This window comes from Manis pentadactyla, chromosome 3 (genome assembly GCF_030020395.1).
Source record: "Manis pentadactyla isolate mManPen7 chromosome 3, mManPen7.hap1, whole genome shotgun sequence".
Lineage (NCBI taxonomy): Eukaryota > Metazoa > Chordata > Mammalia > Pholidota > Manidae > Manis > Manis pentadactyla.
The window spans coordinates 135495069-135513026 of NC_080021.1; the positions used below are offsets into that span (position 1 = coordinate 135495069).

General features: G+C 40.8%; 1 long non-coding RNA gene across 1 annotated transcript; it reads left to right on the plus strand.

Moving 5' to 3' along the window:
• Positions 1–685: 685 nt before the first annotated feature.
• LOC118922079 (uncharacterized) lies at positions 686–17219 on the plus strand. The gene is made up of 3 exons (XR_005028628.2): positions 686–1972; positions 15171–15233; positions 15336–17219. It is a non-coding gene; the product is annotated as an uncharacterized LOC118922079 (long non-coding RNA).
• Positions 17220–17958: the final 739 nt, after the last annotated feature.

A 17958-nucleotide genomic window follows, 5' to 3' on the forward strand; every position in this document is an offset into this window, starting at 1 on the left:
TTCTCACTTCCGCTGGCTTCTCTTGCCTGACTCTTCCCCAGCCTGATGGTAGGAGGAGACCTCTCCTAGGGAAGGGTGGCTGAATTCAACCACCTCCCATCCCAGGATGGGTCAAAATGTCTCTTTTTTTAACAACTAATTAAAATTGATTATAATTAGCAGGATTCACAGTACTCTGATGCTCAAGTCCGTTTGAAGAACTGCAAAACTGTTTTGAACAGATTTGCTCTGGTATGAAGAAAAATTATCACAAACTTGGAAATAAAGCCAAGAAGATAACTGTGTTTTTCATGTTTAAAGCATTAATAGGCCCATTGAAGGATTATCTAGTTCTCTGGGCCTAGGAGGCTGTACTGTTGTTTTACTTTGCTGGTTACTATTAATTAAAGGCTCAGACCCGAGGCAGCAAAGCATTAACCTGCAGATTTTCATCCTGTCCAGTAGAAATGCGGTTATTTCTCTCAGGTAGAAGAGGTCACCCCAAAGATTGTGATTTCATTGCTCCAAAACAGTCATGTTTTATACCCAACCGAGTAAGGTTCTTCTAACCTCTCTTTCCCAAACTGCCTTTCCTAACAAGCTATTTAAGCGCTTGTCTCTTGGAAGCTCTTCAAACCAGCTTACACCCTTACTAGATCCCTCATTATTTCATGAGCTGAAAAAAATTTATGATATGTACTCATCCTATATTTACATGGGAGCCATGCTTTGACTTTGTGAAAATTGTGCTTTGACAGGGTTGAGTCTGTCAGGCTTATGTGGGTTTGTTTGAACAGCTTCTTTCCTTCTGGTTTGAAGATCAAATTTTCTTAGCATGGCATTCAGGGTTCTGTACACTGTAGTGCCCGCTGCCATCTCTTCTCGGTAAATCATCCCGTAGACTCCTCTCCCCACCCACACCGTCCCCTTTTCGGGCAGAGTCAGATGCCCCCCTACCCTGTGCCCCTAGCATTCACAGACACACACATTTATTGATAAATTGAACAATTTCCTACCCCTGTGGTTGACTTGGGCTATAGAGCTTGATTCAGATAATGCAGTCGGTCTCCTGGCCACAGCGAGGGCTTCATAGGGTCACAAAACCCACAGGCCAGTCAGCACCATCCTCAGGATATTTAGTGGGATGGTGTGACAAAGCCACTTTCTCTCCTGCAGACAAAAGCCTGTGGCCCTGGAATCTGGTGGCAGCCATCTCAGGACCATGGGAAGCCAAGCTCTGGAGGAAGCAGCAAGTGGCTTTGAGAGTTGGGAAGAATGGAAATACAGCTTCTGGATCAGGACTTTAGAGCCCTGCTTCTAGACCTCTCAGTTCAACAAGCCCATAGATCTCTCTGATCACTGAAGCCTGTTGAAATCAGGCTTTCTCTTTCCAGAAGCATCCTAGCCCGTACAATCCCCATACTGCTCATTTGCATATCCATCAGGATTTCCTCAGTAATTTTGTATCTGCTGAACTTCTGCCCAGAGAGAAATGCCTTTGTGATCTCAGCGCCTTGGTTTGTGGCTCAGTGGGCCTCAGCATGTGTGCCCTTAATTAGCTATAGGAAAGGTTTGGGGAGCTATATACTGATATCTCTGCAAGTAATGAAATGAAAACATACTTTCCTCACTGTCTGCAGAGTCCAGGGTCTCCAGAATTCCAAGGCTTGCTAACCTTCCCTGGCATCCCTGGCCACCCACCTGGAGCCACAAGAATCTCTCCATGCCTCTACCCATGACACCCGCCCCTGCCCTCTTTCTCCACAGGCTCTCAGAGAGGAAATGCCCGGGCAGCTAGCCAGCCTGGCAAACTGGGGACCTCACAGAGCCCCTCAGAAATGTGCTCACATCATACTCAACAAGATGCACTTTGTTAGCTCGGATCTGGCCAGTGTGGAAACAGCGTTGGGTGGGGAGACTAGTCGGAAAGCTGCAGAGCAACTTCCACTCTCTGAGCAAACCCGCTTCAGGGTCAGTCTGGGAAATCACCCAGGTAGGGATTTTGCTGACTGCCTCAGGGCCAGAGGATGAGTCTCCTCAACACCCAGCGCAGATGCCGGGAGGCGCTGGCATTCGCGCCTCTGTCTGACCAGTGCCCTTGTCTCTCCCGAATAACCACTTTTTGACATATATGCCAGTTTTGTTTTGACACTTGTATCTCTCTTGCATGAAGAGTGAGAATTCAAAAGTCTCTGTGGGTACAACCCACCTGGTGAGCTTTTTGATGTTTAGTGCATTTGTATACATTGACAGTAACAAGGAAAAAAATTTTACTTTGAACAGGTTTAAATTGGAAGGAGGAGGGGGCGGAAGATGGCGGCGTGAGTAGAGCAGCGGAAATCTCCTCCCAAAACAACATATATCTATGAAAATATAACAAAGACAACCCTTCCTAGAATAAAGACCAGAGGACACAGGACAATATCCAGACCACATCCGCACCTGAGAGAACCCAGCGCCTCGCGAAGGGGGTAAGATACAAGCCCCGGCCCCGCGGGAGCCGAGCGCCCCTCCCCCCAGCCCCCGGCGGGAGAAGAGCAGGCAGAGCGGGAGGGAGACGGAGCCCAGGACTGCTGAACACCCAGCCCCAGCCATCCGAGCCAGAGTGCAGGGCCCTCGATACTAGGAAAACAGGGCAGCAAGAACAGTGAGCAGGCACTGGAGGCTGGGCGACAGAGGGCATAAGAAAAGCGCGCGACCATTTTTTTTTTTTTTTGCTTTTTTGCTGCTTTGTTTTGGCGAGCGCTTTTTGGAAGTCTTAAAGGGACAGGGACCCCAATACTAGGGAAACAGGGCAGAAAGACCGGTGAGCAGAGGCCTGAGGCTGGCACCGGAGAATAAAGAAAAACGAACGACCACCTTTTTTTTTTTTTTAATTAAAAAATTTTTTTTTTTTAATTAAAAAAATTTTTTTTTCTTGTTTTTTTTTGTGGTCGTTGTTTTGTTTTGGCGGGTGCTTTTTGGAAGTCTTAAAGGGGCAGGGCGGGTCACTTAACCCAGAGGTAGGGAATCCGGGATCTCTGGGCACCCTAACCCCTGGGCTGCAGGGAGCAGGGAGGCCCCTTACGGAGATAAATAGCCTCCCAGCAGCTCCTGCTACAACGCGACTCCACCATTTTGGAGTAGCTGCCCGAGCCAGGCCACGCCCACAGCAACAGCGGTGATTAACTCCATAGCAGCCGGGCAGGAAGCAGAAACCCTGTCTGCGCGCAGCTGCGCAGCACAAGCCACTAGAGGCCGCTGTTCTCCCAGGAGAGGAGGGCCACAAACCAACAAGAAAGGAAGTCCTTCCAGCCGTCACTCGTCCCAGTTCTGCAGACTATTCCTATCACCATGAAAAGGCAAAGCTACAGGCAGACAAAGATCACAGAGACAACACCAGAGAAGGAGACAGACCTAACCAGTCTTCCTGACAAAGAATTCAAAATAAGAATCATAAACATGCTGACAGAGATGCAGAGAAATACGCAAGAAAAATGGGATGAAGTCCGGAAAGAGATCACAGATGCCAGAAAGGAGATCGCAGAAATGAAACAAACTCTGGAAGGGTTTATAAGCAGAATGGATAGAATGCAAGAGGCCATTGATGGAATTGAAATCAGAGAACAGGAACGCATAGAAGCTGACATAGAGAGAGACAAAAGGATCTCCAGGAATGAAACAATATTAAGAGAACTGTGTGACCAATCCAAAAGGAGCAATATCCGTATTATAGGGGTCCCAGAAGAAGAAGAGAGAGGAAAAGAGATGGAAAGTATCTTAGAAGAAATAATTGCTGAAAACTTCCCCACACTGGGGGAGGAAGTAATCAAACAGACCACGGAAATACAAAGAACCCACAACAGAAAGGATCCAAGAAGGGCAACACCAAGACACATAATAATTAAAATGGCAAAGATCAAGGACAAGGAAAGAGTGTTAAAGGCAGCTAGAGAGAAAAAGGTCACCTATAAAGGGAAACCCATCAGGCTAACGTCAGATTTCTCAACAGAAACCCTACAGGCCAGAAGAGAATGGCATGATATATTTAATACAATGAAACAGAAGGGCCTTGAACCAAGGATACTGTATCCAGCACGACTATCATTCAAATATGACGGTGGGATTAAACAATTCCCAGACAAACAAAAGCTGAGGGAATTTGCTTTCCACAAACCACCTCTACAGAACATCTTACAGGGACTGCTCTAGATGGGAGCACTCCTAGAAAGAGCACAGCACAAAACACCCAACATATGAAGAATCGAGGAGGAGGAACAAGAAGGGAGAGAAGAAAAGAATCTCCAGACAGTGTATATAACAGCTCAATAAGCGAGCTAAGTTAGGCAGTAAGATACTAAAGAGGCTAACCTTGAACCTTTGGTAACCACGAATTTAAAGCCTGCAATGGCAATAAGTACATATCTTTCAATAGTCACCCTAAATGTTAATGGGTTGAATGCACCAATCAAAAGACACAGAGTAACAGAATGGATAAAAAAGCAAGACCCATCTATATGCTGCTTACAAGAAACTCACCTCAAACCCAAAGACATGTACAGACTAAAAGTCAAGGGATGGAAAAACATATTTCAAGCAAACAACAGTGAGAAGAAAGCAGGGGTTGCAGTACTAATATCAGACAAAATAGACGTCAAAACAAAGAAAGTAACAAGAGATAAAGAAGGACACTACATAATGATAAAGGGCTCAGTCAAACAAGAGGATATAACCATTCTAAATATATATGCACCCAACACAGGAGCACCAGCATATGTGAAACAAATACTAACAGAACTAAAGGGGGATATAGACTGCAATGCATTCATTCTAGGAGACTTCAACACACCACTCACCCCAAAGGATAGATCCACTGGGCAGAAAATAAGTAAGGACACGGAAGCACTGAACAACACAGTAGAGCAGATGGACCTAATAGACATCTATAGAACTCTACATCCAAAAGCAGCGGGATATACATTCTTCTCAAGTGCACATGGAACATTCTCCAGAATAGACCACACACTAGGCCACAAAAAGAGCCTCAGAAAATTCCAAAAGATTGAAATCCTACCAACCAACTTTTCAGACCACAAAGGCATAAAACTAGAAATAAACTGTACAAAGAAAGCAAAGAGGCTCACAAACACATGGAGGCTTAACAACACGCTCCTAAATAATCAATGGATCAATGACCAAATCAAAATGGAGATCCAGCAATATATGGAAACAAATGACAACAACAACACTAAGCCCCAACTTCTGTGGGACACAGCAAAAGCAGTCTTAAGAGGAAAGTATATAGCAATCCAAGCATATTTAAAAAAGGAAGAGCAATCCCAAATGAATGGTCTAATATCACAATTATCGAAATTGGAAAAAGAAGAACAGATGAGGCCTAAGGTCAGCAGAAGGAGGGACATAATAAAGATCAGAGAAGAAATAAATAAAATTGAGAAGAATAAAACAATAGCAAAAATCAATGAAACCAAGAGCTGGTTCTTCGAGAAAATAAACAAAATAGATAAGCCTCTAGCCAGACTTATTAAGAAGAAAAGAGAATCAACACAAATCAACAGTATCAGAAACGAGAAAGGAAAAATCACGACGGACCCCACGGAAATGCAAAGAATTATTGGAGAATACTATGAAAACCTATATGCTAACAAGCTGGGAAACCTAGGAGAAATGGACAACTTCCTAGAAAAATATAACCTTCCAAGATTGACCCAGGAAGAAACAGAAAATCTAAACAGACCAATTACCAGCAACGAAATTGAAGCGGTAATCAAAAAACTACCAAAGAACAAAACCCCCGAGCCAGATGGATTTACCTCGGGATTTTATCAGACATACAGGGAAGACATAATACCCATTCTCCTTAAAGTTTTCCAAAAAATAGAGGAGGAGGGGATACTCCCAAACTCATTCTATGAAGCTAACATGACCCTTATACCAAAACCAGGCAAAGATCCTACCAAAAAAGAAAACTACCGACCAATATCCCTGATGAATGTACATGCAAAAATACTCAACAAAATATTAGCAAACCGAATTCAAAAATACATCAAAAGGATCATACACCATGACCAAGTGGGATTCATCCCAGGGATGCAAGGATGGTACAACATTCGAAAGTCCATCAACATCATCCACCACATCAACAAAAAGAAAGACAAAAACCACATGATCATCTCCATAGATGCTGAAAAAGCATTTGACAAAGTTCAACATCCATTCATGATAAAAACTCTCAGCAAAATGGGAATAGAGGGCAAGTACCTCAACATAATAAAGGCCATCTATGATAAACCCACAGCCAACATTATATTGAACAGCGAGAAGCTGAAAGCATTTCCTCTGAGATCGGGAACTAGACAGGGATGCCCACTCTCTCCACTGTTATTTAACATAGTACTGGAGGTCCTAGCCACGGCAATCAGACAAAATAAAGAAATACAAGGAATCCAGATTGGTAAAGAAGAAGTTAAACTGTCACTATTTGCAGATGACATGATACTGTACATAAAAAACCCTAAAGACTCCACCCCAAAACTACTAGAACTGATATCGGAATACAGCAAAGTTGCAGGATACAAAATCAACACACAGAAATCTGTGGCTTTCCTATATACTAACAATGAACCAACAGAAAGAGAAATCAGGAAAACAACTCCATTCACAATTGCATCCAAAAAAATAAAATACCTAGGAATAAACCTAACCAAAGAAGTGAAAGACTTATACTCTGAAAACTACAAGTCACTCTTAAGAGAAATTAAAGGGGACACTAACAGATGGAAACTGATCCCATGCTCGTGGCTAGGAAGAATTAATATCGTTAAAATGGCCATCCTGCCCAAAGCAATATACAGATTTGATGCAATCCCTATGAAACTACCAGCAACATTCTTCAATGAACTGGAACAAATAATTCAAAAATTCATATGGAAACACCAAAGACCCCGAATAGCCAAAGCAATCCTGAGAAAGAAGAATAAAGTAGGGGGGATCTCACTCCCCAACTTCAAGCTCTACTATAAAGCCATAGTAATCAAGACAATTTGGTACTGGCACAAGAGCAGAGCCACAGACCAATGGAACAGACTAGAGAATCCAGACATTAACCCAGACATATATGGTCAATTAATATTTGATAAAGGAGCCATGGACATACAATGGCGAAATGACAGTCTCTTCAACAGGTGGTGCTGGCAAAACTGGACAGCTACATGTAGGAGAATGAAACTGGACCATTGTCTAACCCCATATACAAAAGTAAACTCAAAATGGATCAAAGACCTGAATGTAAGCCATGAAACCATTAAACTCTTGGAAGAAAACATAGGCGAAAACCTCTTAGACATAAACATGAGTGACCTCTTCTTGAACATATCTCCCCGGGCAAGGAAAACAACAGCAAAAATGAGTAAGTGGGACTATATTAAGCTGAAAAGCTTCTGTACAGCAAAAGACACCATCAATAGAACAAGAAGGATCCCTACAGTATGGGAGAATATATTTGAAAATGACACATCCGATAAAGGCTTGACGTCCAGAATATATAAGGAGCTCTCACGCCTCAACAAACAAAGAACAAATAACCCAATTAAAAAATGGGCAGAGGAACTGAACAGACAGTTCTCCAAAAAAGAAATACAGATGGCCAACAGACACATGAAAAGATGCTCCACATCGCTAATTATCAGAGAAATGCAAATTAAAACTACAATGAGGTATCACCTCACACCAGTAAGGATGGCTGCCATCCAAAAGACAAACAACAACAAATGTTGGCGAGGCTGTGGAGAAAGAGGAACCCTCCTACACTGCTGGTGGGAATGTAAGTTAGTTCAACCATTGTGGAAAGCAGTATGGAGGTACATCAAAATGCTCAAAACAGACTTACCATTTGACCCAGGAATTCCACTCCTAGGAATTTACCCTAAGAATGCAGCAATCAAGTTTGAGAAAGACAGATGCACCCCTATGTTTATTGCAGCACTATTTACAATAGCCAAGAATTGGAAGCAACCTAAATGTCCATCAATAGATGAATGGATAAAGAAGATGTGGTACATATACACAATGGAATACTACTCAGCTATAAGAAAAGGGCAAATCCAATCATTTGCAGCAACATGGATGGAGCTGGAGGGTATTATGCTCAGTGAAACAAGCCAAGCGGAGAAAGAGAAATACCAAATGATTTCACTCATCTGTGGAATATAAGAACAAAGGAAAAACTGAAGGAACAAAACAGCAGCAGAATCACAGAACTCAAGAATGGACTAACAGGTACCAAAGGGAAAGGGACTGGGGAGGATGGGTGGGTAGGGAGGGATAAGGGGGGGAGAAGTAGGGGGGTATTAAGATTAACATGCATGGGGGGGTAGGAGAAAAGGGAGGGCTGTACAACACAGAGAAGGCAAGTAGTGATTCTACAACATTTTGCTATGCTGATGGACAGTGACTGTAAAGGGGTTTATAGGGGAGACCTGGTATAGGGGAGAGCCTAGTAAACATAATATTCGTCATGTAAGTGTAGATTAGTGATAGCAAAAAAAAAAAAAAGGCAGTTCCTGTGTGGTAACCTCCAACGAGTTCTACACAAGGGTATAAAGGGCATATAAAAGTGTAGGCAAAGGGTCTGTTTGTGTTTATACAGAGGATCAAAGCCTAATTGGGCTACCCCGAAAATGAACTAAGATACGATATGAAAAAGAACTTCCAACATCAGCACTCTCGGGAAGACTCATGCCAGAAGATGATCATCAAAAAACCCCAACAAAAATCCACGCACTGCTACAGCTGTAGATGCACTCATCCCACCAGTTCCTGGACTTGCCATGGGAATGAGGAAGGAGATATCTAAGCTGGCCTGTGCATACAGTAAAACAACAAAATTGGACTGGGTCTATACTGTTGGAACTCAACCAAGAATTTGAAGAAGTGCAAATTGTAGCGCTCCAAAGTCTTACAACTACAAACTATTTATTGTTAAAAGAACATATGGCATGTGAACAGCCCCCAGGAATGGGTTGTTTTAATTTGTCTGATTTCTCTCAGACTGTTCAAGTTCATTTGGACAATATCCACCATATCATAGATAAGTTTTCACAAATGCCTAAGGTGCCTAACTGGTTTTCTTGGTTTCACTGCAGATGGCTAGTAATTACAGATATGCTTTGGTTATGTAACTATACTCCTATTATGTTAATGTGTGTGTGCAATTTAAGTAGTAGCTTAAAACCTATACATGCTGAAGTTACTCTACAAGAAGATATGTCAAAGAAATAATCAATCTTCCCATGTTTTCTTCCGCCTGCTACTTCTATAGCTTTTCTTCTTCCTTCCTAATTACAACCCTTAAATAGAATTCGTGCCTCATATCAAATTTACCGAGTATCATAATTCTTCCAAGTGGTAAAGACACCTCAAGACAAATGCTGGGCATAGAAGCCACAGGGCATAAATATGCAAAGAAGTAAAAAGCTAACTTTTTCAAACAATAAGGCTTCTCTCTCACTTACCAACTTCACATTTCCCTGTATGGCCCCGGAAGATGACTGGTTAGCCAGAGACGGGTAAGATTCCTCAAGGGAGGAACAACCTAAGACAGGCACAGTCGCAGGGGGGCCATCAGGTGAGAAATTGGGGATCAACAGAGGTGAGGCTTAGAACCTCACCCCCCCGTTCTGAGAGAAATCTTCTGCATACGTGGATGTTTTATTGCCCTGGTCTAGCTTGGATTAACACATAGTCTACAGGCACACACCTGATCATCTACATGTGCTCTCTTACAACACTAAACTATGTTTTCTACCTTTATCTTGTATCTACCTACCACTTCAGCATTTTATTAAAAATAATAATAATAAAGAGAGAAATGTGGTATCCACATATAAATCAAGTATAAAAACCAAATGAGTATTCATATTTGAACTGACTGTTTGAGTTCATAATGCATGAGCAAAACCGAAAGTTTCTGTGATGACTGCCCTTGTACTGTTCACTATGTAACTTATTCATTATGTAAGAATTTGTTCTCCATGTAAGAACTTGTTTGTTATGCCTCAGAAGATTGGAGACTGACAAAAATTAGGCTTGGGGTGGAATAATGATTGTGCATTGAGCATTGACTCCCCTATACAGAATTTTATTGTCGTTAACAACCATTTGATCAATAAATATGAGAGATGCCCTCATAAAAAAAAAAAAAAAAAAAAGGGACAGACTTCCAATGGTAAAATAAATTAGTAACCGGGATGTAATGTATAGCATAAGGAATATAGTCAAGATATTGTAACAGCTTGGTAGGGTGATAGCTGGAACCTAGAATTATGTATATAAATGTTCTACCACTGTGTTGTACACTTGAAACTCATGTAATTTAATACTGTATGTCAACTACCCTTCAATAAAAAATAATTATTAAATAAATAAATAAATAAATAAATAAATTGGAAGGAGCCAGATTTTGGTAATTTAAAATTGAATCTCAGTAAGCTCTTAAACACAAAGGGAGAAAATTTGTATGCTTCAATTTCTAAATAAAATTGGTATCAATTCTAAAAATATTGAAGAATATTAAAGTGCTATGTTCCTGTTTCATATTTCAGGTGTTATTTACTCTTGTGTTAGTTTCCCAGAACCCATTTCATCTGGGACAAACTGTTGCTAGTAATTCATATATGAATTACCATCTCTCCGTGTTAAAATAGAGTGAACTAACCAGTATCAACCGGCTTTTTACACCACAGGCCAGAAGCTTCTTCCTTGCCCACCACCTGGGATCACTTAGGGGTGTGGTGTTACCATTTAAACACAAAACACTCTCAATTCCTATATTTCTTTCTCTTTATATTGATGCATGAAACACCCAGAGGTAAAAGTTAAGTAGATGTGTGAGGCAGACACCCATACAAAGAAGCAGAATTTATGATTTGTGTCGTGTTAACAGGTTAGCTAACACTTTTTTCTTTGACCTGGTACCTGGTGCCATCACAAGCATGTAATATTAAACCCATGGTGTTCCCAGTTGAGGCGTGGCTGAGGGGGTCCAACAGGTGGACACCCATAAGTTATTCTGGACAATAATGGCTTCTACATTTGAAGAACCAAGAGAACATTCTGGGTTGTAACATATATGAGGCAGGTGGGCAGAAGCTGGGATGGTCAGGGAAAATTTCACCGAGGAGTGGAAATACATGAGACCTTCATGGCTTGAAGGGTGAAATGCAGGTTGATTGTGCAGGGATGGTGAAGACCCAATGTACACCCCACCTCCAAACCCGGGGTTGCCCTTTGATACTGAAGTGAAATCAGCACAGAATAAGGGGAGGTAGGTTATTCTCATGAAAATGCTTGGCAAGAAAAGCAGCTTCACCAAGGAGGGGCACACATTTGAAGAAAGAATGCCTCCGCCAGAGTGTCTGTTTGGGTCAAAGAATTGAAGTTGAGAGAAGCAAACAGTGAGTGTGTAGCATCGCCCAATAGGTAAAGAAGATGAAACTAATTCCTTCTAAGAGGTCTATAGCTTCCCACTCACCAAAAAACTATTGTAGGAGGTACATTTTCAACCAGCTGAACTCAACATTTCGCCAATCCCTGAAAGTGCACTTAGTACCAAGACTCGGGAGAGGGGGCTCAGTCACTCTCTGTTCCCACACGTGCATCTCCTCCCCGACCCAGCTTCCTCCACCCTGAACCTTCAAAGGCCCCTACCCCACTTCCTTCCTCCACTTCTTGCCCCATCTAGTCTTTGTCATCCATCGTTCATTGAAGATTCTTGCATATTATCCACATGCTGTTTCAGAATAAATGTGTTTTTTTTATTGTGGTAAAATACACATAACATAAAATCGACCATTTTAACCATTTTTGAGTGTACAGTTTAATGGCATTAAGCATATTTATATATTGTGCAACCATCACCACTCTGCTAAATGAGATATTTTTGATTGCGCCATATATGTTAATTTAGTTCTTAATTTTATCAAAATTATATATACACAGAGTTTGAGTAAAATGGTTCAGTAAAGTCGCTACCTACATCAGCAGTTCCCAGACCACCCACTCTCCATTTCTTGCCCCTCCTTCCCCAATAACAATGATTTCCAATTCCTTTAGCTACTCCTTCTCTAATTATCTCTATGTATCTAAATCTGTTGAGACTCCTTGATTTTTCAATTTTAGAAATCACCTATTGTTTCCACTATGGACGAGGCAGATTTTACTCCTTGGGTCAGCTTAACCTACTGCACATATACATCCCAAAACCTCATCCTCCTAATATAGTTACACCATAATTTAGCTACATTGCTATGCATTGTTGACATTTTCATGATGATGAACTTGAATGGAAGCACAACTTAGAGGAGAGCCATGTAGAAGACATTATTCTCTTGCACAATGTTTTATTTTTCCTGGAGTCAATAATTTTCTTATTTCATCACATGCTAAGTTTTCTGTGTGCCTATTATAAGTTATCTCCAGACTCTGCTCAGCTTGAGTAAATCAATATATTAGGACATATTAGCCATTCTATCAGTTTCATCTTGAAAAAAATCTCTCCAGCACTTTCTGACATGGTCATAGTCCAACTGGCTGCACTCCAGATTTCCTGCATAGCCGTGGTGCTGAGATAACTTTTCACCATTATCCTGGGGTTCCCTTTTTCTTTCCCCTGCATTGAATTCCGTGTCTGGGGTTCCATGTCTTCTTTCTTGGTTTACTCCCTTATTTTTGTGGAGTACATCCTCTGTAGTTCTGGGAAAGGGTACACAGTGGGTAAATTGAGAACTTGCATTCTTTTTAACAGCTTAATTGAGGTATAATAGACTTAAACTAATTGCACATGATTATAATTGTGAAGCCTTACTACAATCAAGATAAGGAACATACCCCTCACTCCAGAAAAGCCCCTTGGTCACTCCTCCCTCCTGGACATCCCTGTTTCTCTCCCCAGCCCCATGGAACCACTGATATCTTTTTGATACTACAGATTCATTTGAATTTCCTGGAATTTCATAACATGGAATCATAGAGGGTGTACCTTTAACATAATTATTTTGAACTTCATCCCTGTTGTAGTATATCAATAGTTCACGTCTTTTTATTCCTGAATAGTAGTCCATGGTATGCTTATGCCACAATTTCTTTATTCATTCTCCTACTCATTTATATTTGGATTGTTTCCTGTTTGAGGCTGTTGGGAATAAAGTTGCTATGTACATTCATGGGCAGCCCTTTGATGAGCAAATACTTTCATTTCCTTTTAATAAATCCCAAGAAATTTAGATTTATGATCCCTAGAAGTCAAATGTCTTGGTCCTATGGTAGGTGTCATCTTAACTCTTTAAGCCACGGCCAACTATTTTCTGAAATGGTTGCACCAGTGTACATTCCCAGCAGGAGAGCAGGAGAGCTTCAGTTGCTCCTCACCAACACTTGGTACTGTCGGTCTTTTAACCATTTTAATTAGGCACATACTGGTATTTCACTATGGTTTTAAACTGCATTTTCCTGATGACTGATTATATCTTTTCATGGGCTTGTTTACCATCTGAGTATTTTTGCTGGTCTGTTCAATTCTTTTAGTGGTTTTCAAAAACTGGGTTTTCTTATTGAGTTTCAAGGAAGTTCTTCATATCTTCTGGATGCAAATCCTTTGTCAAATATGTAACTTACAAATGCTTTTCCCATTTTGTGGCACTGTGCCTTTTGAAGAATAGAAGTTCCTCATGTGATGAAGTCCAACATTAATTTTGAAAAGCGTACTGTTTTTGTTGTTGTAAAAAAGCTTTGATCAACCTAAAGTTTCAAAGGTTTTCTCCTATGTTTTCTCACACAAGGTTCATAGTTTTAGGATTTACATTTAGGTCTGTGATCCATTTTTAGTTTTTTTAAAATATATGAGATAGTGACCAAATTCAATTTTTTAACATAAATTGTTTCAGCCCCATTTGTTGACAAGACAACTCATATTCATGGAATTACCTTTGCATTTTTGCTAAAGTCAACAGACTAGCTAGATAGATGTAGATGTAGATATAGATAAATACAGATACACATATAGATATATATCTGGGTCTGTTTCTGGACTCTGCATGCCCTGAGGACTTTAAGAACCTGTGTGGAAAGTTCCATGTAGGGTGAATCCCCAAACATGACTGAGTTACTCTCAGGCTCTAGGGAAGCATTCAGGTGACTGTGGCCCCAGGGAACATCTTCACTGGCACCTCATAAGAGATCTTGAGCTACAGCCACCACCAAACTGAATTCCTGACTCACAGCTGCTGTGTGATATAAAAAGTGTTTATTGTTGTTTAGAGCCACTAACTCCTGAGGTAACTTGCTATGCAGAAACAGATAACTAAAACACAGTCTAATTAAGTTCACTCAGATTGGCCCCAACTTAGAGACAATTGATTTTTTCCTGACTTTTAGCTTTATTTTCCTTATGGGTCAGCTCATTCCAGACTGTGATCCTTTGAGAGACTGTCTTTCCTTAATAATTTACTGTACTCCTGTTCCCAGCCAGAGACCTGTTGTAGGAAGTTTCTTTTGACCCTGGTGGTATACAATCCTTATGTCCACTCCTCACAGACACCAGACCTCCCACTCTGTGGTTCCCGGACCATTCTCATGCTCACATTAAAAGATGTCCTTTTCTCCCTGCCCAGTTCCCCTAACTCCAGGCAGCTCTGCTCCTTGCATTATACTTTTCTTGTATTTTCTAATCTTTTTGCTTTAACCATCTTTCCTTTTCTCTATTTTATAATTTTATAATTTTCCAAATATACCATTCCCCAAACATGGCTACTTTGCCACAATACTAGTGACTTTGTATATATGCTGTTTATTACATTCATCTATTCACCCATTCCACAAGTGCTTCTTGTGTTCCTACTACGTCCCAGGCATGAAGCTAGGTGCTGGAGGTACTTCTTCCTGGAACACGCTTGCCTCCAAATGCTTCCTTCTCTACCTGGACTTCCGCTTTGTTGGATTGAGGCTTCCACCTGTCTGGCTCCGTGGGCTCCTTCCAGGTCAGATACCATGCTGGGCATGCTTTAAGCCTCAGCTCAAATCACCATCATTACAAGACTTCCTTTTTCCTCCCACCAGATTGCCTCTGCCATGCTCTACATTGGTACTTCAATAATATTTTGCCTGTTCATTTGTTTATCTATGCATTATATCATCAGATATTTTGAAAACCTGCTATATGCCTGCTGCTGTGTTACAAGCTGGAGAAATCTTGGTGTGAGGTAAGTGCCAACAGACGTTTGTACTTAATGCAGTGGAAACTCTAAGGTGGAGCAACTAATTGTGTGTTGTAATTATCCCTTCAGTCCCTGTATTCTTCACAGACCTGGAGCTACCTGAAGGCATGGATTACATCCTGTTCTTGTTATCCCAGTACCCAGCACAGCCTCTGGCAGTTGGAAGGTACTTGTTTGAAGCCTGCCACTATGCTATGTGACAACTGGGAACCAACCTGCATCCGATCATCAGCCAGTCACCTGGAAAAAGACTTTCCCAGGCCCACACATTTTCTCGAAGGTGACTTAAAACCAAAGCTCATCTACAACTCATTCACATTTTAGATACTCTTCTCTGATCAGGCTGGTGACATGCCAAATCCACTTAGATTTCTAGGAGAAGGTAGGCAGATTGTGAGGAGCAGCTGGAGAACATGGCGAGCTTAGAGACAGGTGGTGAAGGAGGAAAATAAACTGTTGGATGATAAAGATGGAGGCCAAAGACGAGGCTGGTTTCCTTTTCCATGTTTCCAGGGCCAGTCAGCCCTGATAGAAGCTCATCAAGTTAGCTTCAACCTGGGGTCTGGAGAGAAGTGAAGTATCCTAGAAAAACTAAAGACTAAAAACAAAGAATTAATTGAATAGCATTTAAAGCTATGCCCCCAGCCCTGTGTAAAGTACTGCATTTGCCCCCCTGCTGAGGTCTGCTTCCCTGCCAGCTTCAGATTATTGCTGCTGATAGATGTAGTCAAAGTTGATGAAATCATTTGCAGATTTCACACCTAACAATGAAAATATTTCCTTTATTCATTAAAAATTGGATATGCTGAGGGGAGTCTCATGAATTCGTTTTGGAGTGCCCACCAGATTTTGTGGCTTAAATCCATCTCCAGGTAGCCTTGTGGTCAGTGAGGCTCTTCTTTAGGCAGATTAATTCATTCTAGAAAGTGAGATGATGAGATAACAATAAGCACAGAAATATTCGCTGTTTGGAAGGCTTGCATTCCAATGTGAATATTAAGCTAATTTGCTTACCTTAATCCCATCTTTGTGCTAACTTGCTTTTCCAAATGACGATGCGGTTCTGGAATCTCAGACCTCCCTTTTGATGCATTCAGGAAGAGCAGATTGGCTAGATTCCCTTAATGGCACTGCAACTTTGCTAAAAAACAACACAGAAACATCCCCCTATAATCAATGCACTATTGCAGAAATCTCTTCAAATGAAAGCATTGACTGATTTATTTTTCCTGATGATATTTGAGAAAAAAAAGCTTTCATCAACAAAATAATTACCTTGATTGTAATTCAGAAGCCACCTCCACATTTTCTAATTCCATACCAGCACTAAAGTCAATTTATTTTACTAAGGTAGAGGACAACAGGCACAGTTTTGTTTAAGCTACATTGACTTTCTGACCACCCTGCTCTTGGATGATTTGATTTGGAGGCTCCCACCAGAAATAACGAGTTAAAGAGGTAATACATCCTGAACTTCTTTTTTTTCCCCTCTGTGGACAAATTTGTCTACTCACCTGGGAGTAATATTGCCATTAATTCCAGTGCCCTTTTTCTCTTTCTTTGTACATCAGAGGATTTCCACTCACCTTGTAAAAATCAGGCTAAAGGCTGTATCATCCATGAAAACTTTTCTGATTCCCCACTTAGCACATTCTTTCCTCTGTGTACATTTCTGTCTCCTATTACTGTATGTGTGTGTACAAATATTTTAAAAATGAAACCAAGTTTTTAAATTTTGAGATGATTATAGATTCATATGTAGTGGTAATAAATAATACAAGGACAACACCTTTCAAAACTATGTGCAATATCACAACCTAGGTATTGACATTGATACAGTCAGGATACAGAAGAGTTCATCACAAGGGTATTCCTATTGCTCTTTTATAGCCACACACACACATCCCGCATCCCCAGGCCCCATCCCAGAGCCCTGACCACCATCAATGTGCTTTTCATTTATGTCATTTTGTCATTTTGAGAATGTTACATCAGTGGAATAATAAAGTATATGACCTTTTGGGGTTGGCTCTTCTCCCTCAGCATAATTCCCTCAAGATTCATCCAAGTGGTTGCACATAGCATGTTAGCAATAGCTCCTTTTATTTGCTGAGTTCATGATATGACATAGCAAAGTTTGTTTAACCATTCATATATTGACTATTATGCATAAAGCTTCTATGGACATTTATGCATCAGATTTTGTGTAAATATAAGTTCTCATTTCTCTGGGATAAATGCCCCAATGTGCGGTCTCTGGGTCATCTGGTACTGGCATGTTCGGTTTTCTCTAGAAACATCCTGCCAGGAATGTACAAGTGATTCAGTTTCTCCACATCCTTACCAGCATTTGGCACTCTCATTGTTTTTATTTTAGCCATTCCAATAGGTGAGCAATGATATTTCACTGTGGATTTAATTTTTGCATTTCTCTGATGATTAATGATGCTGAACATCTTTTCATTATGCTGATTTGCTCTACGTCCTTTTTGGTGAAATATCTATTTGTGTCTTTTGACCATTTTCTAATTGGATTTTTTTTTAACTCTTGGGTTTTGAGATTTCTTGATATAATCTAGATATTAGGCCTTGCAAGATATGAGATTTGCAAATATTTTCTCCAGACCTGTAGTCTGTCTTTTCATGTTCTTCACATGGGCTTTCACAGAAAAAAGCTTTTAATTTGGAGGAGGTCCAAATGTACTGTGTT